Source organism: Choloepus didactylus, chromosome 6 (genome assembly GCF_015220235.1).
Source record: "Choloepus didactylus isolate mChoDid1 chromosome 6, mChoDid1.pri, whole genome shotgun sequence".
Taxonomy (NCBI): domain Eukaryota; kingdom Metazoa; phylum Chordata; class Mammalia; order Pilosa; family Megalonychidae; genus Choloepus; species Choloepus didactylus.
Genome location: NC_051312.1, coordinates 26,173,001 through 26,193,872, shown reverse-complemented (window position 1 = coordinate 26,193,872; position 20,872 = coordinate 26,173,001). Strand labels below are relative to the sequence as shown.

At 36.3% G+C, this 20,872-nt stretch overlaps 3 pseudogenes; 2 read left to right on the top strand and 1 right to left on the bottom strand.

Moving 5' to 3' along the window:
- The first annotated feature begins 124 nt into the window (after positions 1-124).
- Positions 125-15,364, top strand: LOC119536782 (annotated as a pseudogene).
- A 250-nt stretch (positions 15,365-15,614) lies between these two features.
- Positions 15,615-16,580, top strand: LOC119538844 (annotated as a pseudogene).
- A 1,555-nt stretch (positions 16,581-18,135) lies between these two features.
- On the bottom strand, positions 18,136-19,033 carry LOC119538355 (annotated as a pseudogene).
- Between the last annotated feature and the right edge of the window lie 1,839 nt (positions 19,034-20,872).

The following is a 20,872-nucleotide window of genomic DNA, read 5'->3' as shown; positions in this document are numbered from 1 at the left end:
GAATGTATATTGCCCCTTTGCTCAAACAGGTTTTCCTCAAAATTTATTCTTTTGTTTGTTTTTAGAGTTCTTAGGAAAATATAAAATTATTTCTACGTAGTGTTTTTTTCAGGGGAGGGGTTTTATGAAGCTTGAATTTGAAGCTTGGTAAGCAGATTTTATTGGGTGAAAAGAAGATATGAAATACTTAGATTTTTGCAAATTTGATTCTAGATTTTAGGAATATTTATTTGGTATGGTGTCTTGTCTAGTTTATCTGCTGCTGTGATAAGTATCATACAGTTGGGTGGCATAATAAACAGGATTTCTTTGTCTCACAGTTTCAAAAGCTGGAATTTGTGCTGCTTCTTGTGTTTTGGTCATGTTCTGGAGGGCTGGAAACCTAGTAGTTTCTAGGCTTTCCTGTCACATGGCCATGTGGTCTCCTTTCTCTTCCAGGTTCCATAGACTTCCAGTTTCTACTCTTTGAAGTGGCTTTCTGTTCATAAATCCTCCAGTAATGGCCTTAAGTCAAAAACTCAACTAGTTGCACCACACCTTAACCACAAATAACATTTTTTATTGTTCCTATTCACAGTGGCTTCACACATGCAGGAAAGGACTATGATTAAGAAATTGCTTTTTGGTCCCGTCCCCCCCCCATGGGATTCAAAAACATTCTGCCACAGGGTACTCTCCAAGTTCCTTCACAAAGATCAAATTGAGTATATAAAAATTAGGTTTCTAAATCTTTTGTCTTCCACATGAAATAATATTGGGCAAAGTATTTAAAGTTGTTGGGTTATAATAGTATCATTCTATAGCCACAGAATGATGACTTTCACTATTCTGTATCAAGGTATCAAGACTGATCTCTCCCTCTGCTAATGGGTACATCACAGTGCTCTCCCTCCTGGAAAACAGCAATATATAACCCACTAGGGGAAAATAAGAACAAGTGGGACAAGAGGAAACATGACAAAGCAAACAAAAATCCACTATATTGTAGAACTAATGATTGTTTCCTTCTATCAGAAGACTTTATGAGGAAAGCTACAGCTTAATATCTGACATATATCAGATATTTAGTGGATATTTAAGTTAGTACTCTCTATAACACTTTGGGTTGAGGATTGTTAGTCACAATATACTAATGAGTAGATTGAAATTCAGTAATTAGAATTTGGTTATTTAAAGATTGAAACTATTTCTGAAATGAACACAATTACAAAATGAATCTAAATAAAATTACAGGACTAATTGTAAACATTTCAACATATTTCTTAGTGCTGAAATGTCTCATCTATTCTTACCTGTGCATTGTTTTCTAACAACTCTGTTCCCTGTCTTTTCCATCATAAAATTCTTAATGTTCTTTATTCCTTTATTGCCACAGCATCTTGGAGAGTACTGACTTGAAGGATTTGTGGTATATTCCTAAATCTCAAGAATCAATTAAAATTTTCTACTGTTCTCCTATTGCCCATCACTTTGGTGGAAAACAAACATCTGGTCAATCTTAGAAGAAACAGCCAAATTATCTTTAATTCTTTTGGATCCCAGACATATTACATAACCTTTGACTTTTTATCAAAGGAAAAAAAAACTGCTTTTTTAAAACTATAAAAATGTATACTGATCTCTATTCTACAGTACATATTAGAGTCTGATCACTAAAATTAAACAAAGAAACTGACAAAAAGAAATAGATTTATCATTGAATTTCTTTTCTTAGAAAATAGTAAAAAGGAGTTTTTAAAATCCCAATTCCCTGAACTTTCCCAAAGGATTGTTCATTATCACTTATTACTGATTTGAAGCAGCAACAACAGAATGTCAGTTTAGATTACAAATTATGTTAATATGAAGTGTTTATTCAGAGCATCTTCAAATATTTTTTCCTCAAGCTGTTGGTCACGGGGTTCTTCATGGGTAAAACCAGTGTATAAAATGTAAAATCATTTTGCCTTCCTCAAGGGAATAGCTCACACTTGTGTGAGAGAAAAGTAGAGAACAGAACCATTGGAAAAGGTGACAGAAATCAAATGGGAGAAGGAGGTGTTGAATGCTTAGAGGCTCTAGATGGTGGCAATTATGGAGAGAGAGGAGGCCAGTATGAGCACAGTGGGGGTAATGACATTAGAGTCAGGAGGAATAGCCCAGCCACTAGCTACCTTTCACATCATGTGCTAATTTCACCAGGGGTGGGACATCACAGCAAAAAGTCATCAATGATATTGAACAAAAAGATCTAATAAAAATATATTGCTGGTCTGTTATTGAGCTGATGAGGTCTTCAGCATAGGAATGTGTAACAATACAGATGCACAGTTTCCTTGACATGGCTTGAGCATAAATCATGGGGTTGGAAACAGCAACACAATGGTCACAAGCTATGGTAGCCAAACAGAAACACTCAGTATTGGGCAGCCAAGCAGAGAAGAAAGTCTGAGCCATGCAGGTAGCAAAGGTGATAGATCCTCTTGTCTTCAGGGATGGACATCATTACTATATTTGGGATGTAGATAGAGGAATAGCAGAGATTCAGGAAAGACAGATTCCCAGTGGAATACAGAGGCATGTGGAACCTGGAGTCATTACAGATCCACACTACGAGAGATGTATGTCCCTTAGAACCCCAGGAGCATCCCAAGGGATACAAATTAGATCAACTGCAACAGAGGGTTTGTGGTGAGGTCCACCAGGATACAGTCAGTTCTCTAGTGATTGCTTTGTTCTCCACAGCTTAATGAGACCTCATATACAAATGGGGTTTAGGGATGTTTAATTCCTTCAACAGTTATTAATTGATGGCTGGGCCAGGGCCATGTGAACTGGCCAAAAGTATAGGCAGTAAAGGAGAGAAATCTGAGTAGGCATCCTGCCTTATTTCAGAGGTAAAGGAAGTTTTTTGAGCCTCAATACATTCTTTCTTTTGCAAGATGCTTTAAAGACCAGGAAAGTTATAATGATGCTGGGGGTCAATTCATTGTTATAGAAAATTTTTCTTGAACCCAGGTGCTGTTATAGATCCTGGGATACAGCAGTGAAGATCATGATTGACTCTTAATCTCATGGACATTTAGTGTAAAAGGGAGAAATACATAATACAATAATCAAATAATAAAAAATACAAGAACATTTCCAGATAATATTAAATGCTATTGAGAAATCAAAAGTGGACATTGGAAGCAATATGAACTGGTAGAAATTTGTAATTAAAATTACAGATCATGATGGTTGAAGTCTCTTGTATCTCCTCAATATTTCATAGCTTGGGAAATGACTAACAAGGCAATTAAAAATTACTGTGCATTGAAAATTTGTTTATCATTTAATAAGAGGGAGAGAATATTTTAGAGACTGATTCCCTGGGCAAACTATTGTCAGTCATTATATTCACTCATATTCCATTTGGGATTATGAAGAAGTTAACCTAAAGATATTTGTAAACTAAACATATATTTTATATACAATATGTGTACTTCTGAATATTAAATTATATGTGCACATAAATCCTGAAAATTCTGTCTCCCATTTGCCCCTCCAAGTGCATTCTATACCCTTTGCTAACCTTCTCTTTGCTCTAGGAGGTTAGGGAGCATCATTTGCTTTAACAGGCTCATTTTCTCACCATTTTTTAATGGTTTAGCCTATGGTTTTCACTGGCAGTGAGGAAGATAGTTCAGTGTGTTTTATTCTAGCACTTCCTTTCAGGGTTGCCACAATCTGGTTACATCCATATACATCCCATAGATTCTGCCAGACAAACTTCTATCAATATATCTCTCTTCATTCTTTAACCACTTGTTCTTGTTTCTCAGTGCTGGGAATGATAAATTCATCAGAAGTGACTAGACCAAGGATTATTATGTTATTCCATGGGACTCCACCATTGCACACCCATTCTTTTAAAATGGTAACAGAGGCATATAACTGATTCACTCCAACATCCTTATCTCTCTTAGCTTTTGTACTCTTTCCTTTACAGTAAGTAGGGATGATATTTCATCTCAATCATAATGGTTCTAAGTCTCTGTTTATGTTACTTCTTAGTACCTCTACCTTGGGTCAACACCTTTCAAATCAATTCCTAGGCATGCTCCCAGACCCTGAGTATGAGAACTAGCCATATCCCACCTCTCCTCAAGTGTACCTGCCAAGTCCTTCCTGAGCAGTGCTTCTAATTCTCATCAGGTTTATATTTGTATGTAACTCTCTTTTGGGCCTAGAAGCAAAGAGGTTTCTTGAGGGTAAGGATTTAGAAGATAATGACTCCATTGCAATTCAACTGCCCTAGATAGCATCATGGAAGTTTTTGTTCATTTTTTTTCTGGGTAAACTATTTCCCAGAGATAGGGGGGAAGGGATTACCTTCACAGACATAGAAATTTCTGGGGTTCAAATTCTCATCACCAGCTCTTTTACCTGCTAGTTCTCAAATATCTCTCAGATCCATCTCTCACCAAGTCAATCTTTGTCCCCCTTGCCCAGGTGCCATCAGCTCTCATTTGTGTTTCTCTGTCATCTGACCTGGCCCCTCTGCCTATACATACTGTTTTTCATAATGAAAATGGATGTTTAAGAAAATAATTTTGCTGACCACACCATACCATTGATTAAAACTCTTCATAGGTTCCACATTGAAGACATAATCTAAAATATTTAATATGGGCTAGTCAGTCCATATTTTGTCTGATCCTGCCCGCTCCAACTGCCTAATTTAATGCTGCTTTGTTCATCACTTTGGGTTCCAGTAACTCTAGACTTGTTTTATTACTGTTATTATTATTATTATTAGAGAGGCTGTGGGTTTACAGACCAACCACGCCTAAAATGCAGGATTTCTGGGTTCCCATATACTAACTTATGATTAACACACTGTATTGGTTTGATACATTTGGTACAATTAATAAAAGAATATTTTTATAACTATAGTATTACCTATGTTTCATAGTTTAACTTAGGATTCATTGTTTAGTGTAGTTCCATGGATTATTTTAAAAAATATTTCTATTACCATTTATACTTCCTTTTCTGCTTCTTCAATTTCCCAATGCCTTTTGTCAACTTAGAGTTTGGCACTTGATGTAGCCTCTGCAGGACTGCTCAATCCTTCCTCCCTGCAGACTGCTACCCCACCCAAATCACCCTCTGATTAGTGAGTTCCTATTATCATCCTGTTCTTAGACTAAATATGATTTCAGATAGATCTTCACTTATCCTTCACTATGTCAGCCCATCTAATATAGCCTATGTCATCTTACATTTTCTTTGCAGCACTTTTCATATTGTATAATTATAGATTTATATAATAATTTTATTTCTCTCATGAGCCTGTAACTACATAAGGATAAACTCTCTGTCTTTCAATTTTCTTCTTCTTCTTATTTTTTTGCTTGCCTTGATGCTTTAGTTGATATTGAAATTTGAGCAATGGGTGAGTTTAAATAAATTTATCTTCGGCACACTACTAGTGAATTGTTGACCTGGGAATCATACTTTGATAAACTTTCTTCTGATCTTGCATCTTCACCCTTACCAAGCTAACCTAAGTCCTTTCTTTGCCTGATTGTTTAATCTTCTTCAACACATTACACAGTGCTGGGCACATAGGAGTTTCTCCACAAATAATTCACAGTTTGAATAAATAAATGTACTCATGATCTGATGTGTAGAAAGAGTTTGCGGTAACCATATGACTTTGCAGTGATCAATAAATTCACTGTCTCAATTACATTTTTTGTAAACTAAGAACAATTTTATCAAGTGATAGTCATCAGGTCTCAGGAATGAAGTTCTACGATCCTTGATTTTTCATTATTATTATCATAATCATTATGAACTACAAATAATTCTTGGGCTTCTGCTATATGTGCACTATCCTGTTAGGTTGTTTTCTGCCAGTTTCTTTTGATATAAACACATAAATGGCACTCACAAATTAAAAGGCTTTTTAGGTTTATTTGACCAGTAATATTCCTGATGAATGATCTCTTCCTCCTTCATTCCAGAATGATAAGCGAGAGTTATAATTTGGTGCTTGGTTCCAAGACGGCACTAGATGGTCCTCTTTACCTTTAGCAGCATATCCCAAAGGGATGCTCAAACAAATCCACAATGGAAAGAGGATGCTTTGAGAGAGTAGAAAGCACTTTCTATTCTAAGGTAAAGTGGGAAATTTTGGACTTCAGCCAAATTCAAATGATGTGACTATTCTTATTCATGACATTAGGATTTGCGTTTAATCAACTAGAGGGAAAAATGTGGTAAATCACCATATGGACAAAAGCCAAAAAAGATTCTGAAGATAATCAGATCATAATATGATTCTATTTTTGAAATAAAATAAGATTGTTTTGTAAAATAGCATTTGATGAAGAAACTTAGATTCCCAAATGTCCTCTCTTCAAGCCTTATTTCCTCAGTTAGTGAAACCATGAACTACCTATGACCTGACACTGAAGATGGATGTTTTCATTCTTATAAGCCCTCTGTAGCTGTCCCCCGCACTTGTCTCTGCTGTTATCTTGTAGGGTTTGTATTAGGCCTTTGAGTGGGTTAATGGGCAGAAAAATTGAATTGGGACAAATTTTCATGACATGAAAATGTTTCTTTTTCTATATTAGGCAGTGCATGGGACAGTTGCTCCACAAAAGAGAGAGTGAAATTCTGTGACATTTAGGATAATACTCAACAGTGGTAATTAATATATAATTCAAGGAGTATCCAATAAAAGTAAAAGGGGAATGTCACAGACAAGAGTTGCTCTTATCCTTTAAAGGAATAAGAATCACACTGAGAAGAGCTCCTTTCCATGTAAGGACTCCTAGAGGACCTACTTCTTAGACTTCTGGTGAAGAAAGCTGTTTCATAGATGGGAAGGAAGGAGAGATGTTTCTTGTGGAGAAAACATTCCAGCACTCCTAGAATACAAGTCATGCAGCTCAAGAAACTCTCCATTGTTTCTATACAGATAAGAATATAAAAGAAAACTATGAAATAATTATGGATTATATTTCATTCTTTCTCATTATAAGGAATATCTGGAGAAATGATTTTTGAAGTTAGTATCAAAAAATGCAAGAGGTTGTCTGACTTTGTGGTTGATTGTTAGTCTTACAGACACTTCTAGTTGTATACATTGGGCTGTAGAAAGTTTCAAATCATTTCAGTTCCAGCAAAAGCCATGGATTGGACATTTTTTTGTGTGACAGGTTTTATCTGTGTTTCTACTTTATGTATTGTTCTTATTATTCCTGTTCACATATTCTTAATTCATGCTATTTACTTGTATTTTATGTCTCACAGTAGCCACCTTAAAACCATTTTAAGGGTAAAAGTGTGATATCCATATTCATGTATTTATACATTTGTAAATATTAACTTTATATGAGATACATTGGGGACACTTGCTCTTGTGATTTTCATTCTCAATTTGTTCTTTGCAAACAAGCACAGCAATGATCTGGCTTGTTTAAAAGACAAGGGAAAAAGAGTGGACAGTTTCTGCATGAAACACCATGAAAGTCTGGGCATCATATATCTGTATATATGGAAATCCTTGGGAGTTAATAAAAATATATCTGAGGAAAGAATATCTGAGATGAAGTTATGAAATTATAGAGAACACAATATTCACTTCTAAATTTCTAGTTTTTCAATGGGCATTCTCACATCTGTGATCTCATTTGAATTCATAAATTCCTACTGAACTAAGTCAAGTGAGATAATAGTGTTCAGGAGGGGATGATTTCATTTAAATACAGCAGTAGCTGTGTGAGATCAAACCCAGGTCTCTTGATTCTGGGCCATGGCTGATTTAAATTAGCATTAAATTGCCCTAAACTATGAAGGGAACTAAAATGACACTTACTCCAATCCTCTTTGAATTATTAGGAATTACTTTTACTTTAATATAATTATCATAAAAATTTTGTTTTAAAAATCTCATAATATAGATTCTTTTCATTCTAGTCAGGAGACATTGTCTCTGATCAAATAGGAGCATTTCAGAGAGAACATTCTTCATTCTCTAGTACAATTTTAAGCCCACTGCCTGGCACAATGGCCAAAATAATAATTTTTTTTCTAGTTAAAGAGATTAATAAGCCATGCTCATACATCATACATGCTAGGTGCTCTGTGAATGGAGAACCTTGGCAATCACAATTTTGCTCTTTTAGATTGTGGTTAGTAGTAAAGTCTCCTCCAGATCCTCCACACAGACAAGCAGAGATAGTGCTTCCCCCATTGATGGCAACATTTCAGTCCTCTGCTTTTACCCCTAAGGGAAAAGGACTCCCAGTGTTCCATCACCACCCAAAACAAATCATTGAGCCAGTGTTTTTTAGCTCTTAATTCTTTAGAATATTTAACCAGTAATACCAACATTTAATTTTTTCCTACTTTACTTCAGGGTGTATTTGAGGATCAGAAATGTAGCCATGATCTCAAATTAAAAACATCTAAGGAATTTTTAGTCTTTTATACAACAATTTCACATTTTCAACTCCATTCCAACCTTTTTGCTTCATTATGCGGAAAAAGGATGAAAGAAATATAGTTATTGCCTTCAGGAAAATTAGTCTAGTGAATTTACAGATTATTCTAAAATTAAGCTGCTAAAATTAATTTAGCTTCTCCATTTAAATCTTGGGAAAGAGACAAAGGACAGAGATATCAGAGTACCTTTCAAATTATCTTTTTTTTAATAATATTTACATGGTCTGCAATCAACCTAGGTGCAAGCAGAAAAGAAGATAGCTCACACTCCCCAGGAAATGATGAAAAATTGGATAAAAATATAAGGTGAGACACACTGTATAGTGGGCATAATAACTGAGAATTTAAAAGAGCAGCACAGAAGTGGTTCTCTAGTGATTCAAAAAGGGGTAACACCCAGTCCAGTATGGACACATCTCATATTGATTAATGTAGGTGTGTCACTTGGAATTTTTAATGAACTTAAATGACAAAGACAGGAACAGGGGGATGGTTGTATCTTAAGTCATAACATACTTATTGGTCTTTTCCCAGAATGGGACTTTAGAAATCCAAAGTCAATGGAAGAGAAAAAGTTCAACAAACTGAATGACTTCATTCTTTTATGGTTCACAGCTGACTTACAGTTACAGAGAGTACTCTTGTTGATCTTCCTCATCATTTATGTCTTCAGCCTCAGGAAATATCATCCTGACTCCTCTGATTTGTGATGATTTCCAATTCCACACACCCACGCATTTCTTCACTGAGAACCTGTCATTTCTGGACATCTGGTATGCTTTTGTCTGTGCCCTGAAAATCCTCAGCACCTGCATTTCTGAAGACAAAAGTGTCTCCTTTGCTGGCTTCTTAGCTCTGTTTTTCTTTTCTGCTGTACTGGCTTTTAGTGAGAGTTACTTGTTGGCTGCCATGGGTTATGGCCATTATGTGGCCATCATCAACCCCCTGGTTTATTCCCAGGCAATGTCCCTGAGTTTATTTGCCAGTCTTGTTGCAGCTTCATACTTTGTTGGCCTTCTTAACTCAACCATCGTCAACAGGAAAACATTTACACTGAGCTTCCATGGAAACAATTTCATTGATGATTTCTTCTGTGATCCACCCCCTCTTATGAAGCTCACACATGATATGAAGGAGAGCCACCAGGATGTGCTCTATTTCACACTTCCCTCCAACATCATTACTCCCACCCTTACTTATTCTTATCTTGTATTTCTTCATCATTGCTGCTGTTTTGAATATCTGCTCTACCCAAGGCTGTCTGAAGGCCTTTTCCAATTCTAGTTCTCATCTGACAGCTGTCACCTTGTACTATTGTTCAGTTCTCTTCATTTACTCTAGACCAAGCACTAGCTATGCCCTGGAATGGGATAAAGTGGTGTCCAGTTTGGTGATTCCAATGTTTAACCCTTTTGTCTTTAGCTTAAGAAATAAAGATGTGAAAGATGCCCTGAAGAAAATGTTGACTAGAACCAAGATAATCTTAAATGAAACTTGGTAAACAACAGTGCTATATTTTTGCAAGTTACCTCCATATTATGGTAATCATCTGGAACTCTTAGAAATAAATGGAACAAGAAATCATGAAATCATTAGATAATATAGAAACATCTGTTTGCCTTTGTGTTTTTAAGCTGGCTCCTAATGTATTTGAGTGTGCTTTAAAAATATTGGTGGATAAATAGGGCCTTGTCTTTTGGAAAAGCATCTGTCTGCTTGGAACATAGTCTAAAAAACTGCTCATGTTTTGAAATATTTAAAAGAAATGCTTATTTATTTTTACTTTCTTTAACAGTTCATAAGTTTCCTATATGCCTATTTCAAACTATAAATGTGAAAATGGGGATATACCACTGGTTATGGAACAATTCTTTGTATTAAATGTTTTAAATGACTTGCTTTGAATCACGTCATTTGAAAGAGTGAATTAAGGAGTGAAAACTGAGAAATTCTGCTTTCAAAGGTACTACATGAGTTGTTGGCAAAGAATATGAGGTAGGAAGTTATGAGAAAATGATCCACTGTAAAGAGGAACTAGAAACAATTTTATTATTATTATTTCTGATTCTTGTTTCCTGGTTTGCTATTATACAAAGATAACAGAGTTCCCTAGGTTCATGACAGAACAAACACCTTTAATTGGGTTCACTCTAAGCTTCCAGCAATATAATTTTCCCCCAAAATTAAAGAATCAAGGGCAAAAATGTAGCAGCTGTGTGAGACAAAAATAGATGATAGATTAGGTACATAGATAGATAGATTTCAAAAAGCTTTAAATCCTATGGGCATAATCCAGAATAACAAACTGTATTCTGTGAAAAACTGATTTATAACAAGCAAGGTTGTATGAACATCTGTATTTCTTCAGTTTTATATATGATAAATTCATAAATAAAATGAAGAATAATTCAAAGTGATGCAAAATATTTCCTAAATGTATCAGCATTTTTAAATATAAAACACAAGTTTGTGCCAACATAAAAGTTCCTGTTACTGGATAGATAGGAGATTGCTGAGGAAAAGACTTAGAAGATAGCGTGGACAGAGTGAAAAGCATATGGCCAAGTACAATGTTATGGACCACATGTTATATTATAGAAAATCTAATTGGCACACTGTTGTAAATTTCTTTGGAACATTTAATATTTACATTCTGATATACACATAATGGGTCAATTTTTATTAAAACACACCTTATTTCACCATATGCTAAATAATGTATCATCCCCAAACCAATAATGAATTATAATTGAGTCTTTGGAGACTGAGCTAAAATTTTCTGGGTTGTTGCATGGACGGAGTCCCAAAGGCCTGTGCAAGAAATACATATATGCATCGAGCAAAGGCAATCCAAAACATCAGAGGAGAGGGAAAAGTGTGACTTTTCCAGGAAACTGTCTTTCTGAACAAGGTTAAGTACCTGGGATCAGGGGCAACAAAGCATTTTGGCCTCTCTATGCCCTTAGCTGACATTAGGAATGGGGATGCAGAGTCTAGCCTGGCTCTCATGGATCACTGCTGTGCCAAACACCCCCCCTCACACACACACACACATGAACACAAGAACATACATATCCATGCTCATACACTCTCACATTCAAACTCTCATATGTCCACTTCTAAAATAGGGTGCCATCCAATGTGGTATTTGGCCATCATCTCAAATTGGAAATACAGACTTGTAGTTGCACAGGGTCCATCATACATTTCCTTCCATTGCGGAGAAATCTCAGGGACAAAAAACGTGGCATGCTTTTTGACTTTTAATTGTGTTTTCCAGGCTATCAGTATTGATATTTTCATTTGTTGATACCCATTTTCTTGTCCCAGAGAGAAACAGTTTTTACACAGAATTTTGAGTGTTCCCAGTCAAGGAAGCAGGGATAGGGCTGTTACAGGGGAAGAAATAGTTTGAGAAGCCATACAGGTCTGAATGTTTCTGTGCCTCTTGTTTCACATTCACACGTTATATAAATTTATTTCAAATTGAAGATGCTTTTGAGATCTTGGGATGGGGACCCTTCTTTATTTACTCTTCCTATTTGTCTTATGGTACATGGAGTTTTGAAAGGCCACTTCTGGGTAGAATTTTTTTTCTTTTGAATATAAATGCAACAATCCACTTATTCTTTCTAGAAATATTTGTAGAGTTTCAATTATTTACTAGGAACTGTTTAATGTGCTGAAGATACAACACTGAAAAAAATAAAACAACAAATAAATTGTTCTGCCCTTGTGGATGTTGAATTCTGGTGTGAGGAAAAGATAACAAACTTAATAAGCTGGAGTTATAAGAATACAATAGGTATGGGGAATATAAAGTTGAATCAGAGCATTGTAACAGGATAAAGTGTCTTGGTGGAAATGTGCATGGAATTTTAAACAGAGTGATTAGGATGGGCCTTAGTGAAAAAATAACATTTGAAAGGGACTGAAAGGATGTGTGGGTGAGCCATGCAATTATCTGAGAAAAGAGTGTTCCAGGCAGAGGGAAGAGACAGTTCAAAATCTCTGATGCTGATGCATGGTTAGAATTTCTGAGGCACAGTGAGAAAGCCTGCAAGGCTGGAACAGAGTGGTTACTGGGAAAATATTAGGACATGAAAATACTTATTAATGCAGAGTCAGCTTATAGAGGACCCTGGGTGCATTGTGTGGAATTTGACTATTGAGTAAAATGGGAGCATTTAAAGGGTAAAATTTAACAGCTATTAATTATTTGCACATAAAGTGGTCAATGGATCCAAGGTGTAGAGAAAATACACAAGCTCACATGATAGACTTTTAGGTAAACAACTATAAGAATGCAAATCTTAAAATTAAAGAATACTGTCTTTAAGTTCATTGTGTCCCTCCCTTCAAACAAAATCTTGAGAACTTCCAATGTAGTCAAGGATATTAGCCCATGAAAGATTGCCAATCTTTCTCCCACACTGTATTTTCACAGTTGAGGTGATCTATTTTTACTTTATAATGGATATACAGGAGGTGTTACAACAAATTGGAATCATAGAAAGTTTGTTTCTGTGATCAACCAAATTTTTCAAATGGGTGCATTGTGTTCTAGAGAGGAAAGGAAAGGCTCTTAAAATAACACAGTATAAGTGTGAGATCAAAGGCTGAGTGTTAATCTGAGAATTTCTCAATCCTAGGCCAATGAACTTCATTCTTCCTTGCCTGCCACTCCCTTTTCAAATCATGCAGAGTAGCTGGCAAAAATATTAAACTAAAGTACTTTAGGAAGACTCTGACTGACAAGCCATTTGAGCTTATATTGTTGTTAGTAGAAACTTGCTCTTATTTTCACATCCTCAAGCTCAGTTATCATAACTAGGTGAGATATTTTTCCTCTCATTCAGATTAAAAATATCTCCCATTTGTTAAGTATAATTTTATACCACACTGTGTCCTAAACATTTCACATACACTTTCCTTAATCCTCAGTATATCTTACAGCATAAACATTTTTCTTACCTTTTTAAAGGTGAAAACATTTAGCTTGGGCTGTGTTTAGAGACTCTCATAAGATTAGTTTCCAAGTGGTGGAATCAGGATTTGATGAGGTGTTATTTCAATTATGCATTCTGCCAGAGCCAGGCTTGTCTGTTCTCACCTGGGCTTGTTCAATTGTCTGTGCTCAGCTTTTCACTCAGTTGGGATGGATGATCTAGAATGGCCCCACTTACATATCTGGGGGCCAGCTTTCTGTCACTTAGGGCCAGATGTCTAGAAAGTTGATACAGTTTTGTTTACATGGTAGTGGCAGGAATCAAAAATTGAAGAAGAGAAGCAACCCAAGCCTCTGAGACCCAGGCTGGCTGGGAATTCAATGACACAGAATATGACACAAATTATTGGTCAAAGGAAACCAAATTATATTATATTGAAATGGGATGTCAATTGTATAATGAGATGATCAGCTTTAATTTGGTAAAAATATTGTTTTACATAGATGTCTCCTCTTAGTTTTTCTCAAAAGCTTTGGAGCTACAGTGCGTAAACTTTGAAGGTTTCATGGTTTTGGAATGCCTTGACACCAAAAAGAGGATTCTACCTAAGATTCAACATCCACAGCATCAAAAAATGTCCCAACTACACTTTTAAATCTCAAATCAATACAATACAGTGGTAAATAAAGTATTCTTAAGAAAATTATTTTTTAAGCAGTTTTTAGTTGAAAAGAAATTCAGATTGTCAAAAGGTAATGAGCACTGCTTTTGTCAGGAGTGTAAGAGAGGAAAATATTCTATTGGGAGAACCAACTAATAAAACAAAAGAGGAAAATGGCTCACTTGCTAAAAGCATGGACACTAGGTTAACAAATTCTCTGTTGACACATCAGCTCTTTGTTTATTAACTTTGTAACATTGGACATGTCCCTCAAGGAGGAGATTTTGATAATTATATCTGTGCAACAGCAGACGCATCCTAGCCAGTGGACCAGGTTCAAGGCCTTTGTGGCCATCGGGCATTTCAGTGACCTGCCTCACCAGCCTGGGAGTTGAGTGCTCCAAGGAGGTAGCCACCACCATCCATCAGGCCATCATTATGGCCAAGCTCTCCATTATCCCTGTGTGCTGGGACTACTAGGGGAACAAGATCGGCAAGCCCCATATCTTTCCATGCAAGGTGACAGGACACTGGGACTCCATGCTGGTGTGTCTCATCCATGTCCCCAGGGATACTAGCATTGTCCTGACCCCCAAGCCCAAGAAACTCCTGCTGATGGTGGTATTGACCACTGTTACATCTGGCCAGGACCTGAACAACACCTTGGGCAAATTGCCCAAGGCCACCTTGATGCCATCTCCAAGACCAGCAGCTATCTTTCCCCCAACCTCTGCAAAGAGAGCTTGTTGCCCAAGTCTCCCTCTCGGGAGTTCACTGTCCATCTTGTAAAGACCCGCAGCAGAGTCTCTGTGCAGATGACCCAGGCCCCTTGTGGGCTCTACATACAATTTTACAGAAGAAAAAGAAATGAATTACTTATGTCAAAAAAAAAAAAAAAGAATAAATAAATAAAAAAAAAAACTCTGCGCTCCTCTTTAATCTAGTATAGCAAGATAATCATTATGATACCTAACTTACAAAGTGGTTGTTGTGAGGATTAAGTTGGTTAGGTGTAGGGCAGAATAATAACTGGTCCATAGTGATCAATAAATAATTTTTTTCTGGTTTTACTAATAAAATCAGAAGCATTAGCACTGTATTGGTATTTATATCAATATCAGCAAAATACATGGTACATAAAGAGTTCTCCATAATATGTGGAAGGATACAGACATTTTGTGAGTGCCAACTATGTGCCAATTAGTGAGCTGGTGCTTTCATCTATGTCTGTTTCACTCAATAGGATGAACCATCAGGGAGCTACGAGTAATCACTTATGAGCTTCATTTTCCTCAACTGTCTGTTGAAAATAATGGATTGGACCTGCATTTAACAGTTAATAAGTTAAAAGCCCTAATTTTAAATGTAGATTCTCTCTCCAATTCTAGTGGTTCCCTTAAATCAAAGACTGAAATTCTACAATTGTAGATACTACAGAATATAAACCTCTTGGTAATTGCTGACATAAAACCCTTGTTTACTTCATACAATAGAAGAATCACTAAATGACTTTTTTTCCTCACAATCTTAATCAGATTTTCTCCTCCAGGGAAATGGAAGTGGGAAATCACACCATCCTGACTGAGTTCATCTTGGTGGGCTTCTCAGCAGACCCCAAGTTACAGCTGATTCTATTTGGAATATTTCTGACTCTCTACTTAGTGACCTTAGGAATATGACCCTGGTTATCTTAATCTGGATTGATTCCCGGCTGCACACACCCATGTACTTTTTCATTGTCAATCTGTCTTTCCTGGATTTCTGGTACACATCTGTGTATACCCAAGATCTTGGCCAATTGTGTCTCAGAAGATAAACATATGTCCTTGGCTGGATGTAGGACCCAGTTGTTTTTTTCCTGTGTTGTAGCCTACACTGAGTGCTATCTCCTAGCAGCCATGGCTTATGGCTGCTATGTGACAATTTGTAGCCCATTACTCTATTCAGGTATCATGACCAGGTCTCTGTACTGGCCTCATTGCTGGGGCCTACATAGAAGGTTTTTTGAATGCCATAGCCCATACTGCCAACACTTTCCATCTGAAGTTCTGCAGTAAAAATATCATTGACCACTTCTTCTGTGATGCACCACCACTGGTAAAAATGTCCTGCACAGACACCTGGGTCTATGAAAAAGTCCTCCTGGGTGTGGTGGGCTTCACAGTCTTCTCCAGCATACTTGCCATCCTCATTTCCTACTTCAACATCCTCCTGACCATCCTGAGGATCTGCTCTGCCTCTGGGAGGTACAAGGCCTTCTCCACCTGCACTTCCCACCTGGTCTCAGTCATGCTCTTCTGTGGGTCCTTGCTCTTCATGTATTCAAGGCTGAGCTCCACCTATTCCCTTGAGAGAGACAAAGTGGATGCCCTGTTCTACACTGTGGTGAACACATTACTCAACCCTCTCATCTATAGCATGAGAAACAAAGATGTTAAAAAACAGCTTTGAGAAAAGCAACAAAGAGTATAGGACCACAGACATGAAAAGGCATCATGGTTCCTTTTAATGAATGAGCTAATCATTGACTTATATGTGGTTTTATACATTGCTATATTTCAATTAAATTCAGCAAATTATACACAAGACAATAGAATATCAAATAAATCACTCTTCAGTTTTTAATATTTTATTGTGACATAAAATATTTTAAACCTATACCATTAGGCTGTTGACATTCTGCAGGCTGATATTTTGCCAATTTTCAGTGTTAGGTTTTCCTTCAAATTTATCCTCTTGCTTGCCTTTGGGAGTTCTCAGAAAGAGAAAAAAATGATTTGGAAGTTTTTTTCTGAATGTAGTTTTACTTTTTAGCCTGTGAAGGAAACTGTATTGGATAGGGAGAATATATGGAATGGTTAGACTGTTGGAAATTTGCTCATGATTTTACAGATTTTACTCTAAGTAAGGTGTCCTCTCAAAATTCCTTCCTAAAGCATGAATTACATATATAGAATATTTCTCTCTGAACTTTCTGCCTTCTAAATTAACATTATATTAGAGCAAGTGTTTAAGACTCTAAAAATTTTGTTCTAAACCACAGAACAATGTCTTGCTTAGGATTGTGTATCAACCTAAAGAGTGATTTCTCCCTCATATATCGGGCAATGCACAGTACTCTCCCTTATGGCACAACACCATAACACCTACTAGGGGAAAATAAGAGTAAGTGTTAGAAAATGAAACAAACAAACAATCAAAGACCCAGTGTATCCTTGACCTAGTGATTGTTTTCTTCCACCAGAAGACAGTATGAAGAAAGCTAGCAGGTCAATATCTGGCTCCTAGAAGATTTTTATTAGTATTTTATTCAATACAACACTACAAGTAAAGGATTATTGGTTACATTTTATGAGGAAAAGCTTGAAGTTCAGAAGTTACAACTTCAGATTGAAGGATTATAGATCTTTATGAAATGAACACCTTGACAAAATTAACCTAAATTGAAATTTTAGGACACATTTCAGGTATTTCAGCATTTGTATTAGCTCTGACATTTCTGATCTTTCCTATAAGACTGCATTTATTTCCTAATTTCTCACTGCCCTCTCATTTTTAATCACAAAATTCTTAAGATTCTTTATTCTTCCATCAAGATTCTTTATTCTATTCTTTCAAGGTCTGAGTGCTTGAGTAGAAGGATATGGGGTACATAACCCACATGGCAACAATCTATTAATTTTTCTTCACATTTACTTATTATCCAACCCATAGGTGGAAAAATACTTGACTAATTTTAGAGGAGATAGTTATATCAAATTTAATTCTTTAAGATCCTAGATGTATTACATGCTATTATGTATTAAATCAAGATATTGCTTTTTAGAAATATATGGTTATATTAAACTTGACCCATTTTCTACAGTATATATTAGAGTCAGATTCCTAAAACAAAATATAGGCACTAAATCAAAGAAGTAAAATTGTTCCAGTGAAATTCCTTTAATAGACAAAAAGTCATTTTTTTTAACCTATATTCTCCAACATACTACAGAGTGTTGTTCATTATCTCTTACTATTGATGAAAAGTTTTATGGCAATTTAGACTTCAGACAGTTTTAACCTGAAGAGTTTTTTCAGAGCCTCTTTCACATCCTTATTCCTCAGACTGTAGATCATGGGGTTCAACGTGGGGAAGACCACAGTTTAAAATGCAGAAGCCAATTTGTCCCTCTCAAGGGAATAGCTAGAACTTGGGTGAGAGTAGATGTAGAGAATAGAGCCATAGTACAAGGTGACAGAAATCAAGTGGGAGGAGCAGGTGGAGAAGGCTTTGAGGTGGCCCTGTGTGGAGTGGATCCTCAAGATGGTGGCAATGATGAAGAGGTAGGAGGCCAGTACGAGCACAGTGGGGGCAATGACATTGGAGGCCAGGAGAAAGAAGAGCACAGCCTGGTAGCTCTGTTTCACATCACATGCCAACTTCACCAGGGGAGGGACATCACAGAAAAAGTCATCAATGTCATGGTCACCACAAAAATCTAATGTGAATGTATTGCTTGTCAGTATAGGAATATATAACTAAAGAAATGCAGCATTTCCTCAACATGGCTTGAGCATAAAACAGCGGGTTGGAAATGGCAACAAAGTGGTCATAAGCCATTGCAGCCAACAAGTAACACTCAGTGTAGGCCAGTCCAGCAGAGAAGAAGAACTGAGCTACACAGCCAGCATAGGAGATGCAGGTCACTAGGATCTTTGGGGTATAGACAGAGGAATACCAGAGATCCAGGAAAGAAAGATTCCCAGTGAAAAAATACATGGGGTTGTGGAGCCAGGAGTCATTACAGATCAGTACAATGAGAGTGGTATTTCCCAGTATGGTCACTGAGTACATGCATAGGAACACCCCAAATAATATCAACTGCAACTGCAGCAGGGGGTCTGTGGTGAAGCCCAGCAGGATGAACTCATTCACAGTGTGATTGCCTCTCTCCATGGCTAAAGGAGACCTCACCTACAAAGGGAGTAGACGAGAGTTAATTTCTTCACTAGGTATCAAATGAAAGCTTCCTGTGAGCAGAACGATGAGTTATGGTAAAGACTACAGGTCTTAGAAGTAGGAAAATTTGAGCAGGAATCTTTCCAGTCTTGGACTGGTGAAGGGAGCTCTTTGAACCTCAATATATTCCTTTCTGTAAAATTATTTTAAAACAAGAATGCCACAGTGCTGCTGGGGTCTACTCATATTTTCAGAAAAGTTTCCTTGAGCTCCATGTGCTGTACTAGGCCTTGGGATATAGCAGTGAGGATAACATCATGGGCCCCTACTCTTATGGAGCTTTTAGTCTAGAAGGGATAGATGCTTGCTAACAACTAAACAAATATGGGAAGATTTTCAGACAATGTTAAATGCTTTAAGAAAAATATCTGGTTTCTTGGAGAAAACAAATTGGAACAATAAATTAAATTTAGACACAGGAAAACAAGCCTTCCTCAATTCCTCTGCTTGGAATGTATAATTTATAAAGATCTCCTAAGACTTAAGGATGCTCCTGTGGTTCATCAGGTGTTGACATTTTCCCCTTCTGCAACAACATTAGAGATTCTCCTATCTGCTTTTCTAGAGTGGTTTTGGCACAGCCACTGTAAATCCCAGAGTAGAGAGCCAGATTGAAAACCAGGGTGAAATTGCAGAGCAGAGACAAATGAATGAATCTATCCCATTATCTTAAGTACCTGAATGTGAGCCTTTTGAGGTGTAATCACCTGGAATATAACATTATTCTACAGTTTGTCTTATTAGTCATGTACATAACTCCCATATATGTAACAAAAATCACATATCCCAATTTACTATTCTTTGTAGCAACAATTTTCAGACCTATCACATTCAAATATACCCTTTATATCACAGACCTTTTTTATTGCCTGTTTATACTTCTCAAACAAAATTTTTCAATTATGTAAACTACCTACCAATATCAAGAAATATAAACATACATGCATACATACAGCTATGTGAGTATACTATCTGTAAAAAAAAAGGTGATATAAAAGGAAATCCATGCATAATACAATCATATGATAAATATAAAACAGAATTCCAATAAAAAAAGCTATATTTTAGTCTCTAAATGCTAGAAATTTTAGTGAAATAGACAGATATATATATGTAGAATCAACATGAATATATTCATAACTCAAATATCAGGAGGGGCATTTACATTGGTGATAAGATTTTCTTGATACCTGAACAATTTTTCATTAAGTTCCAGATAAAACCTAGAAAAGATAGTATACATGAAAGCCTTCCAAAAATATACTTTGTGCATATGTAATTTTTTTTCTACAATAGTTAGAATTTCTGGGTAAAATTTCAAACAAGTAAAATTTACCATTAATTTTCAAATTAGTTGCATTCATAGAAAAAATGGGTATACATTAAAATACTTCAAAATATACTTTCTGTTTATTTGTGAAGTGGATAGATTTCAAATTCATAATTATATAAGACTTTTTCACAAGATTTTGGAGATTGGGTTTGGGGAATTTTCTTTGAATGGGGCTGTCTATCCCAAACATGTAGGACAACTATTATCTTTGTGTTCTATATAGTCAATGTCCAGTATAACCCTGAATTGCTATGATGATCAAATATCACAACACTTATTTCAAAAATGTGCCTTGAGAGGCAAGCTGTGGTGTAAACCATATGACAGAAAATTGTGGGAAATAAGAATATAAGAATATTGTGGCATATAGGGAGGAATGAAGTGATGTATGCAATGACACGAACGAACCTTGAGGACATTATGTTGAGTGAAATAAGCCAAAA